The 12707-nt window shown below is 46.3% G+C and overlaps 1 protein-coding gene across 2 annotated transcripts in view; it reads left to right on the forward strand.

The window, feature by feature from the left end:
• The window catches only part of ADK (adenosine kinase), a 560564-nt gene that overhangs the window by 496174 nt on the left and 51683 nt on the right, over positions 1-12707 (forward strand). The window lies entirely within an intron of this gene.

A 12707-nucleotide genomic window follows, 5' to 3' on the forward strand; every position in this document is an offset into this window, starting at 1 on the left:
CTATGTTTAGAGAGATGGAGTAATGCTCATCCATTTTTCATAGAAAGGGATGGGGGAGCAGCAGCACCCTGAAGGGTTTGTCTCTTTCTGTTACCTTTTCTCCATTCCCTTTTATGTGAGAATGTGTCAGGTGTTCCCTCTTTCCATACACTCAATAATTCCTCTCTGTCTTCTGAAGCAATAGGGAAATGGTAGAAAAATGAAGAAGGCAGTCAGTCAGAGGATTTTCCCATTGCCAGATTTTAAAAATCCTAGTTTCTCTCTAATGCAAGTCTTTACCAGGGTTAAGAAACATAGGATTTACAGGGAACACTCATATTGCATCTCATCTTTCGTGTTGCTAAGTTAATCAAGCTATTTTCATTCCTTCCCATAAGATAAACCTCCATTTCTCCAATCATCCTACTGGGGCTTTTTTAAACTTATTCCAGTTTGGATCTCTTGTTGACCATAGATGAGCAAAATTTTACATGATATTCCAGATAAGGCCTCATTAGAGCTTTGTACAATATTGTGACAGGGGGCACCTCTCGGGGCCAGGTCTCATGTCAGCCTGCCCACCTGTCTCCATGGGGCAATCCACCCAGTCTCTCCTGCCACGACTTTACTGTTCCTATATATGGATGGCATGTACGGGAGACTGCCCATTACTGCCCCGATGCCTGGGGGCGCTATCTGCAGCTCCAGACTTCCCCTACACTATAGCCCATGCCTCACAGATGGCATCTAGATTAATATTACTCCCAGTCTGAGACCGAAACAAATCAAGTCTAAAGTTGGGCTCCACACACACATTCACACCACCTCCCCTCTCACAGGAGGCCTCTTCTACTCCACCCCTCTCTCACCGGGGCCTCTGGCATACCATCCATTACTGGGCCATACTCCACTGCCCTTGCTCCTCCTTGAGTGGCCCCTTTTGGGCCATCAGGCTTCGCTACTGTCATACTGGCCTTGCCACCTAGGACCTTCAGTTCCTGCAAATTCCCCTATTCTACATGGTCCGGCCTTATGCCAAACCTTGGGCTAATTCTGCCCCAAGCCCCTCACCAGGCACAACTTCTCACAGGGCTGGCCCTTACTCTGTCCTTCAAGTTTACTACCATTCAACCCTACTCAGCATGCCCCTTAAGATGTCCTTCAGGCCTACTCCAACTTCAGCCCTACTCAGTCCCCTCACACACATAGTCCTTCAGGCCGACTTGCACTTCAGTTCTACTTTGTGTGGAGCCTCCCAGTGTTCTTCACACTACCCCCTCTGGGGTCTCTGGGACCTCATATCCATGCTGGGCTCAGGCACCCACACATGAACATACTTGACACCACTACTCCCCCAGCTGCCTCCAAAACCCACCCGAAGGTTGGGGCTGGGATTAAGGCGCCCCTCCTTGCCTTTCACTGGGGTGGTAACTGGCCTGGCATTTCCTGGGGACTCCCACACCACCAGGAGCCCCACCAGGCCACCCATCCCTGACAGGGTACAGTTTTAGGTCATGCTCAGGACCAAGAGGCTCCTGCTCCTATCTGAAGATACTCCATGCAGCAGTTCAACCAGGAAGTGTTTCTGCCTGAACTGCCAGCAGCCAATGTTTTAAAATGGCTGCCACAATCAAGTGCCTGCTGGCTGCTTGATTCAACCCTTAAAGTGGCAGGCACTACTAGTGCCCTGCCACAAATAACATTAATATTTCCCTAACTCTGCTGAAAATACTATACTGAGATCTCTCTTGAGACATTTATCTTTTTCACAGGCTCATAAACTGATGTCTCATGTGCCCTGTGACTGACTAATATGCTTTAGTCTTTTCCTTCCTGTGTCATTTCCAACTGATAAGCACCTAGCTCCAGCTCATTGCCCCACCCTGAAATTCTTATTTGCTCTTAAGTACCATATTTACTCAGATATAAGATGACCCTGAATATAAGATAATTAGAATCTATATATGGAAAATGTATACATTTATTATAATTTCCTATGTAATGAATTGAATTATTGGAGGTTTGCCTTGAATTTGTCCCTCTCCCAGTGCTAGAACAGGGAAAATAAATAGTGAGGGGAGAAGGGAGGCGTGTAGCCACACTCCCCTTCCCCACCTTCTTCTCCCAGCAGTGTATTCCCCACTTCCTTACTGTCAGACCTTGAACATGTGGAAGTGAGGAGCAAAAACACTGACCTTGAAATAAACATAATTTACCATATAGGCAAATTACTACAGGTACCCATTGACTTATTTCGTTCCGAATTAATACATTTGAGGATTTTTTGAAGCTGCTACAACTTTTAGCTTGAGTACACCATAAACACACTTTTAAGTAGCACTTTTGTACCTACTTATATCAAATAAAAACTGTGCATCAGATGAGTCCAAAGCCAAAGGGCTTATGATTCACCATACAGTTCACTGGGCTGGGCCCCAGCAGAGTCAACAGCATTTCAAACCATGCTGACCCCACAGCTCAGCACTGTTCAGTATGTGTGTTTACTCCAAATACCCCACCACGAAGGAGGCTCTTGAAGAAACTTGGAAAGAAAAACATAGTTCAGCTGTGGGAGTGAAGAGGAAATTGAAATGTATTAATTGTAGTGGCTCACCATGCCTTGATAAAGAGCTGGTGCTCAGGAAGACTGTGATTAATGGGGACTACCATATGTATTTTTCAGATGGGCTGCACTAGCTTATCCTTGTGGTAGGTTCCCATCAGTATGTTTGTTCATATGAGCCATAGGAAACTGGTAGGTGGGGCCAGGGTGGGGGCATGTGCCGCCCCCCACTGCCAACACCACTGGTGGCTTCTGTGGGTGCTTGCCAGCCTGTCCCCAGTGCTGCTGCTGCCGGCGGTTTCTGTGGGTGCTTGCCAGCCCCATCCCTGATGCTGATGCCAGCTTCTGCAGGTGCCTCCCCAGACTCAGGAGGCACCAGTCGCCCATGATATGAACCTTGTATTTTGTAGTTATGCTCAGTGTTGGCTGTATTTAATCAACTTTATAGTTGGTTTCCCTTATTGAGCACATGCTGCTTTTGGCAAAAGCTTAATGATAGACAAATGTATTTAGCTAGGTTTCTTTGTATGCAGTTATAATACAAGGGGCTTTTTCCCCATGCTATTTGGGGGAAAAAAACCTTATCTTGAATTGAAGTGAATATATTGTGTGATCTTGCCTCTTTGTATTACTGTGTTGCATTCCATTTCTTTTACTGTGGTCCTCGAGGTCATCCAGATCTTCTTTTATGAGGTAGCAGTCCTCCTCTGTATAGATAAAGCCTTTCTACTTAATGTTTTCAACAAATATCATTAGTGCTTCCCACCTTTTTTTTGCCAAGGCCATTAATGAAAATGTAAATAAGTTCTGTTCCAAGACTGCCTGTTCAGGAACTCCAACTAGTAACCACCTTTTAGTCCAATAGTTCCCCTTTGAGCACATCCCATTGTCTCCTCCCCTTAACCAGTACCTTACCTATGGTACTTTACCATACTTGTCCTAATCCCCATCTTTTCAAATACAACTAATAATCTCCCTGTGGCACCAGATTTCAGTGTCTTTATTGAATTCCAGGCTATATATATACTATAAAGGTTTGGTGATATTTCTGTTTCTGCTGGGAGTGTGAAAAATCATACATCTAACCGATACAGCTATGCCAGCAAAGCCCCTTATGTGTATGTAGTAGGCCTGTGTGAAGCGGCTAGTATTTGCTTCAGATTCGGATTCAGCCGATTCGGCTGCTGCTGAATATCTATATCAGCCAGGCCCATCCCTCACCTGCTCTCCCAGCCCACCAATGGCTGCCCTGCATGCCCCAGCTCCAGCACTTATACAAAAAAACAAACAAACAAAACAGCCCCAACTCAGCAGGCTGCCAGGCAGGGAGGCGATCCCTGCTACCCCATACTTCCCCACGCTGCATGGGGGACTCTGCACAAGTCCCCAAAACCCCCCATGCAGCGAGGGGCAGTGTTCCCCCCATGGTCGCCTCCCCCCGCACCCCTGCCCCTAGTACTTACCAGCTCTGAGTCAGTTGCAGCTCCTTGCTGCAGCCACTGGGGACTGCCCGAATCATCAAAGCCCTCTGAATCTTTTCCAAAGATTTGGAGAGCTTTGAATCAATTCAGATATTTAAATTGGTCCCCTGATTCGATTCAGATTCAGAGATTCAGCCACCATATTGGGCTGAATTTCTTCCGAATTGAATCACCACCCAAAGCTTTGCACAGCCCTAGTATGTAGCAATCCTAACCAAACACTGCTTTTGTTAGTGTGACCGCTTGGCCTCAAACGGCTGTTTGTGTGCTGCCTTGGCTCAGACGGTTGGTAGTGGATGTCCCGAGGTTTCTTGTAAACCCTGAGGTAGATGCTTTTCACCTAGGTGGCCACCCCCAGACTCATCTGCCACGACTTTGAATGTAATTTCAGTGGGGGGGTAAACCACCAGGGGCTCCTCAGTGGTGGGTAGTCCACTAGACACCCATCTGTGGTGCTCCACCTCCCCTATACCCCAGCCTCACACCAACCTTAGACAGGTCACTGGATCTTGTCGTCTGTTCCTCTAATGCAGCTGTATTCTTGACCCCAACATTCTCTTGAATCTTGTGTCCCAAGCACTTTCTCCTATGGTGGCTCAACTGATCCACTGTCTAGCCTAAGCTGGGCCTCTTCCTGCCCTAAACTGCCTCAAAACAGAAGCTGAAAGACCAAAACAGCAAATGAAAAAAAGAAGAAAAAAACAAGAGGAGGACAGAAAGGATCTGCCCTGCCAGCACCTCTGTGCTTCACTCTATTCCCTTTAACCAGGACTTCCTCCTCACTAGGGGACTTAGTTCCTTGGCATTGTCTATCCTGCCACACAACCTCTCCAAAAGGGGGAAAAAAAGAGGAACGAAACAAAATTATGAGTTGGGGAGGGTCTGCTCAGTTTCCTTCCTGGCCCTACCGTTAGGATAAAGGAGGTGCCTCATCGGCACTCTCTCTAAGATCTCTTCTTCCTCATCCCCGCCACACCCGGTACCTGGGAACTCTCTGGAAGAAGAGCTAAGGCTCCTCTTCCTGGGCTGTTTTCCTCTCACGCTGCCAAATGTGGCTTGTGGAATCACTCTTCCCTGATGTCGTCTGAGGCGTTCCAATTCCAGCATCCCACAGTCCTTTCTGGTCTGGTCAACCACGGCTTGTGCTGTAGGTTGCTGCCAAGCCTGCTGCTGCCCTACGGGGCTTCCTCTTTTGCTGTTCACACCAGTCTCTGCCAGTGTAGAGAGCCTCCTCTGGCTCTCCTGCCTCCTAGGCATACCAACCTCTGCTGGTGCAGAGAGCCTCCACCAGCTCTCCCTCCTCCCGGGCACGTCAGTCGTTACTGGTGTAGAGAGCCCCTGCTGGCTCTCTCTCCTTCTGAAGATGTCTGCCGTCGCCAGCGCAGAGAGCCTCCATTGACTGTCTCCTCCTGGCCTTCCCAGCCTCCACAGGTGGTCCTTTTTCTTCCCGCCGGCCAGTGATTGATGATGATTTCACCGGCCAGCTTCAGCTGTATAAAGGTGTGGCTTACAACCCGTGTGGGTTCCCTCCGCTCCAGCTGCACCATGGGCCCTGCTGCAGGTAAGTGTTCTTCTTGTATAACTTTTTTTTTTTTTCATGCATGGTCCCCTCCCTACGAGCCCCACAGTGCAGTTCGAGGCATTTTAACCTGATCACCCCCATGAAAGTTGGTTTAGCCTACATTGTTTAGGAACATGGTGTAGCTAGGCTGGCAAAAGAACTCCTGTTTTCAGAGTATATTGCACCTACCCTAAAGGGCTGTACGGATGTAGCCCTCAGATTAATTAGATCTACCATATTTCTTTTTTCTGGAAGTCAGTCATCAGAGAGAAATACTAAATTAGCTTGGCATATTCCACCTTTACTGAACTCATATTGATTTTTATTCCACTTCCTTTTTACTGGCACCTACTTTATAGATGCTTTGCTTATATCCAGCATTTCTGACTGCCAAAAGATCACATGTCTCAGAAGCCTGCTTACGGTGTGCTGCTCTAGGTCCTAGGATTTTTTAGTGGGGAATGGTATATATTCACTGTACAGTTAATGTAAGCATTAACCCAGATTTGTTTTAAGATTGGTTTTTAATTCACATCCATTGTAGACTAACTGGTGAGGTTCTCACCTGAAGTACTGTATCCATTTTTGGGCCCCACACTTCAAAAAAAATGTGGGAAGACTAGAAACATAATTTATGAGGAAAGACTGGGAAAAAAAAGAATTATTTCATCTGGAGGAGAGAAAACTGAGTCGGGATCTGATAACAGTCTTCAAATACCAGCAAGATTATTATAAAGAGGATGAAGATAGACTTTTCTCTGGGTGTTGCTTCAGCACAGGATAGGGCCACAGACCATGGCAGCCCTGTGCTTGGAGAGAGTGTGCTGTGAGAAAATGGACTCAGCCAGTTCAAACACTTAGCAAAGGTTACCCAATTCTTTCCTGCCATGCCTTGGTGTTGAATACCTATTGGTTGGAAGGTGATTTATCTGTTCTTTGTTCACCCTGGATTCCCCAGGTCTGCTTTTTCTTTGGGACTCCTACTTCCCCTTATTCCCTGTCCAAGCACCACGTAGTTATTAAGGCATCAGTTAAGTCCACCAGCTCTCGATGGGCATTCTTCTTTTCTGGTCCTTTAGGCTTGTGATAGTCTCGGGCCTGATTGAAGGCTAGGGTGGCTAAGCCGGCCCTGCAGGTCACTGTGCCGGAGCTTAGTCAATGAAAGGGAAATAAAGAACAACACAAAACAAGGAAACTGGAACTCAGGTAAGTCCCTCGGCTAGGGCCGCTGACTGCAACCTTCAACAGAGTAAGTCCCTCCTGAGGGCTGCAGGCTATTCCTCCAAGGGCCGGTCCTATTGGATAAAAGAAACTAAAGAAAAGAAAAGTCCCAGAAAGTTCTCAGTTGAGCTTGCCTACACACTTGGGTGTTTCTGTTGACTTTAGACGCATCTGGGTTGGTCCTCAGTGGTCCTGCTGAACTAGTTAAGCTTCAGCTTAACTGTATGGGGCAAGTCCTCATACAGGCCTTGTTGATTTGGCTACGTCCTCAAGTAAGGGCCTCAAATTTCTCAACCAGTGCTCTCCATCCCAGGGCTGTTGCTGGCTTTCTCTTTTTCAGATCGGCTGGAACCCAGCACAGCAGGAGTGTCATCATTCAAAATGAAAGTAAACTAGAACTAAAAAAAACCTCGTCTTCAGATGTTGTCAGCTTTTCTGCACATATCTCTTCTTTGTGGTGCAGCTCCCTCCCTGCCAGATCTTCCCACAGCTTTCACCACTGCTTGCCTCTTCACAATGGGGCTACAGGGGACAGGACTAGGAGCAATGACCTCAAGTTGCTGCAGAGTAGATTTAGATTGGAGATTAGGAGAAACTTGCTGACTAAAAGGTGGCTAAGCATTGGAACAGGCTAGCCAGAGAAGTTGTGGAATGTTCATCCCTGGAACTTTTGAAGAACAGGTTAGACAGACACTTGACTGGGATAATTTAATGAGGAGTTACACTGCTCTGAGCAGGGCGTTAGATTTGATGACCTTAGAAGGTCCCTTCCAGGCCTACTTCCCTATAATCCTGTGAACTCCAGTACTCAGACCTGGGTGCTAATCACCGGAGTTAATTACAGTGATTGCTGATTATTCAAGGTAATTAACATATGTGCAAATGCCAGGATGAATAAATCCTACATGTCAGTCCAACTTTGAGGAATATTCACAGTAGTCTTAATAAATATGAGCAAGTTCATTGAGTTAATTAAATGCCAGAATTCTTGTGTTGATGTAGCCAAATAGTCTGTTTTTATTTGTCTAGATTATATGGCTAGACTAGTTTTCTAGATTGCAGATTTTTTAAAGTTGATGCTTATTTTATATTTCTTTTGCTTTTGGCTGTGAATGAGTTCCTCATCATTTTATTTTTAAGCTAAAAATAAGAGCTATAACTGAAGAGATATTTGAAATAATAGTTTCAAAGACAGGTTAAATTAGTGTCTTTTAAAAATTTTTTAAAATGTATTTATAGTTTTTGACTGATCAGTTGCTATTTTTCCAACATTTCCAGTGTAAAAAATATAAATATATGTTTTTCCCATATATCTCTCATATATCGGATTTTCAGGGGCTCTTTTGATTGACATGCTTGTTAATTCATGCTTTTATCAATACTAGATGGATCTTCTCTCACATGCTTTGATTAAGGTGTTATTCTTCTATTGGTAAGCCCATGTACATGTTACCTACATTTACACACTCCATTCCTAGCAGCTTGCTGGGTAAAAAAACCTGAGTGTGAGCTTTATTTAGCAAATGGGTTGTTCAGAAAATGATGGTATAAATGAAAAATCATTAGGGATGAAGGGTGGTCTCTCCTATCTATTTTAATCTAATGTAAGATGTATGTCAGTTTACCTCTTAGGCTTTTGTTAGTGTGTGGCAGTGAAAATCACGCTGCCAGCTCCAAGCATGGTCTGGGTCCCGGGGGAAAGGGCCTTGAGGACCCCAAAGATGGCCGGAGAGTTGTCAGGAATGAGAGGTGGAAGCATGGGACTTGCCAGAACCACAGATGATAGGATTTGTTAGTTCCTGCCGGCTCCAATTGGCTGGGTGCTCGACAAATGATGTCAGAAAAGCATACCCAGTAACAGATGCAGGAGAGGAAGAGAGACACAGAGAACAGAGAGATTATTAAAGGAGCAGATGCTTGGACTATGCCCTGGCAGGAGCCAAGGAGAAGAGTGGTAAACTCTCTCTGTCTTGAGCCTTGGAGGAGTCTGTTGACTCACCAGAGTTCAGTGTTGAGAAAAAGATAGGCTAGAGTTTGGAAAGCTGCAGACTGCCAGGGTGGAGAGTATCTATAGTAGAAGAAAAGACAGCTAGCTATAAGTGGTTGTATTTCAGAGCCAGCGATCAGGAGGAATCCCAAGGCCAGGTACTTTGTTACCAGCTGGAGGATATTTCTTTCATTTAAACAGACATACCCTGATCAGGGGCCCCATGGCTGTGGGCAGTTAAGTTGCACAAGCTCAAGGACTTGAACTATGTTGCTACTGAGAGCTAGCAATAAGCCCCTATAGACACAGTCAAGGTTGAGTCTTCAGACCCATTGTCAATACTTATCTGTGACCCAAAAGCAGGTCACAGTGTGCGGAGACTGTGCCATCAGGTTGGTGCTAGGCTGGGATACAAGGGAAAACAGAGCCCCAAGGAACATCAGTTAGCCAGGGGTCAACAGTGGTTCAGGCCAGCAAGTCTCCCTCTTTACTTAACTTTAATATCAAGTCATGGGAGGTGAGATAGGGTGGATGTGCTGTTGAAAATGTGATATAAGATACCTGCTGGGACCTAAGGGCTAGTACACACCTAGTTCCACCAGGAAAATAATCAAACTGCTCCAATAACCATCTGTTGCTTACATAGTGACTTAAATGCACAATGTTACTTTTTGTTTTCTATCTCAACTCCACTCCAGAGGCAGAAGGCCAATACTCTACTAATATAAAGTGCCCCACTGTCACAACTTGGAGTCCCAGAGGTGGCCATGATGCTCCCTGGTGGCGTCGCGATCATGTCAGCTCTGCTCCAAGTGTGCCTTCCTGTCTTGCCTGCTACACCTAGATGGTAAAATAATAAATAGTGAGGCTCTCCACAGGCCTTTTGCTTGTTTCCTGAGATCCTGGCATTTGTGTACAGGCAGTTGAGCGCCATAGGAAGCCCTGAGCTTCCCTGTGCATTGGGACGTGATATTTCCTTGGGCTGTCATAGGAGTAGGTTCCCTTGAGATACCTGACCTGTTAATACTGTGGTTGACATGACATAGTCTAGAACTGTTATTTGACTGCCCGTCCCCCAGTGATCCCACAAGAAAACAGAAAAAGCTGCGTATGTTACCCTTTACCAAAGGAAAATGGAGGGAGAAGCTTATTCCCTGCCAAAGCACCCACTCCTGGGGGGATCAGCAGGGAGGACTTGTGCCCCCCCAGATCTGTGCATGGGGCGGGGGTAGGCTGCCCACTGTGGGCTAGGGCTCCCACATTGCTGCCCTCCGCCAGGGCTTCTGCAACCCAGCAGGTGCAACGTGGCACTGCAGGGCATACCAGGGCTGTGCCCAAATGTCCTTGCCACTGCTAGCTCTGTGCTGCCCTGGCAATGTGTCCCCTCCATGCAGCAATGAGGGGCACAACCCTGCGCCACTGCCCCCACTGCTGCTGCGCGTGCAGGGGACACGTTGCCAGAGCAGCATGGAGCTCGCAGTGGCTAGGAGATCCCCGTGCAGCCCCTCTGAGCCCTGCAGTGTTGGGTTGCACCCACTGGGCTACAGAGGCCCCAGGGGAGGGCAGCAGGGTAGGAGCCTGAGCCCACAGCGGGCAGCCTGTTCCCACTCCAGTACATGCACACATCTGGAGGTCATGGGTCCCCTGTGCCCCCTGGGAGTCCACACAGTGGCAGGGAACCACCCCACTACCCCACCCCACCTGAGATCACAGCAGGCAGGCAGGCAGAAGTGAGGGGAGTCAGGCTCTGCTCCACTGCAGCAGCTGGTGCCTTCTGCCAGGGGCAGGGGCCTGTGGGTCTGGGTCCCTGGTTCCATAGGTCTGGCAGCTGGGGTTCCTTCTGGCAGGCATGGGGGTGACAGGAGGCTCTGGGGGGGGCAAGGGGCACCAGCAAGGCTGGGGTGTGGAGTGAGGGGTTCAAACAGGGCTAGAGGGTGTGGGGGAGGAATGAGAGCACCAGCAGGGCCAGGGGGCTTTTGGGAGGGGAAGTGAGGGGCACCAGCAGGGCCAGGGTGGCTGTGCGGGGAGTGTGGGGCCTTTTTAATCATGGGTTTGGGGAGTTTTATCAGAGAATTTGCAATCTTTTTATCAGGGAAAACCAGGATCCCTGCTGATGAGTTACCACCTAGGATACAACTTGTTTCAAATGAAAGTCATGAGGTTCCAGTTCTTGATTTCTGATGTATCTTATAGGTTTCACTGTACCTAAAGGGCCTTAATCCTGGGCACTCCCCAGGTAGAGAATAACTGAAGGAACTGCTTATAGAAAGTTTTGGAGAGACAATACTTAATAAAATACTTAATACTTAATACCAGTAAAAGAAACATATCTGCAAGAACAGAAAAAAAAAGAATTAGATTAAATATTGAACCAAGTTATGATTCTTTATACAGATGACTAATAATGTCAAAAAACTTTATGAAACCATAATGAGTGATTTCTATAGATCTTGCTATAAACCAAGGTCTGTTGTGGAATGGTCCAAACTGGTTTTCATTATGTCACTGCCACAGGAAATTCGTGACAGACTGCATGATGGATATTAAGGCATTGGAAAAGGCAGGGAGAGAGCTAAACAATCTATTAAATGCCTGACATCAGTGCTGAGCAAAAAGCTGTAATAGAGTTGGAAAATGTAATACTTACATTCATATGAGAATTGAACCACACTGGAACTGCACTACCAGACAGGTCATGACAGAAAGTAAGGGTTGCTCTTTTCAGTCTCAGCAATACAACCTGTCTTTTGATGACTGATTATTTAATCAGGTTGCTCAGCAGTACATCAAATACAGTTGTGAGGAGGATAAATTCCAGAGCAGGTCTATGTAACTTGTTTCACCCCCGGGTTTCCTAAATAAATGGTGAAGTAGAATATTAGATAAGAAAAGAGCAAACCTTCTTTCATGGCATACTGGTGAATACCTTAAGCAAACAGAGTCAGCCCGGTGAAACTGTTGCTAGGAAGGAAGTTGGGATCCACTATTTCATCTTTTCTCAACTACGCCCTTCCTGGCCTGACTTCCCAAGTTTAGAGAAGGGATATCAATATAAAACCCATTTTTGACTGGCCCTTTTAAGGTCAGATCACTAAAGTTACTGAATTCAGGAGATCATGTCTGAATGTAGGACTAGAAGAGGCCTCCTGGGCTATCCAGTCCAGTTCCCTGTGTTTTCTGGCAGCAGTTTGTCCAAAGGGTATATCATATGCTACAGCCACAAAACATCCTCTGGGGGGAAAGAGCTACAGTGTGCTGCTGGTGAAAAGCAGAAAAGACAAGGGCATTATCAGTGCCAAGCTACAGCCATAGCAGGGAATTAATAGGCTAATGTATGCTTCAATAAATCTAAGAGAAGGATCATGCACTGCACCACAGAGGAAAACAGAAAAGCTCATGGTCCTTCCTGACATCAAATCTGGTGGTAAGCCTTGACCCTAAGTTCATGAACAATAATATCCTCTAGCTAGGCACCATAACAGTTTTTAAGTACTGGTAAAAGCACCAGCATACCCCAGCCAAACTCCCATGGCAAATGTCTGGTGTTTCTGAGGAAGAGGAAAACAACACTCAAGCCAAATAAAGCATTCATTGTGAGGGGAAAAAAACTCTTCTTGGCCCCTAACAATGATCAGCAGAAACTCAGAGACATGGGATGATAAGATACCTTCTGGACATATCAAATATGGACATGCCAAATATTTGAGTCCACATTTTCACATGTCCTTATGGCTCTAAGGACACTTCTGTTTGGTCTCTTCTATAAGCTTATAAGAATCCTTCTTGAAGTCATTCAGGTTTGTGACCCCCACTGCTTTCAAACTGGAGTTTGTTAGCAACTTCTCATCTGACTCTACATTTGTTTGTGACAAGTGTGTAGTCACCTAATCTTATTTTCATTAGGTTGCCTTATTC

The sequence above is a fragment of the Crocodylus porosus genome, unplaced genomic scaffold, assembly GCF_001723895.1.
Source record: "Crocodylus porosus isolate Cpor-Errol unplaced genomic scaffold, CroPor_comp1, whole genome shotgun sequence".
Classification (NCBI taxonomy): Eukaryota; Metazoa; Chordata; order Crocodylia; family Crocodylidae; genus Crocodylus; species Crocodylus porosus.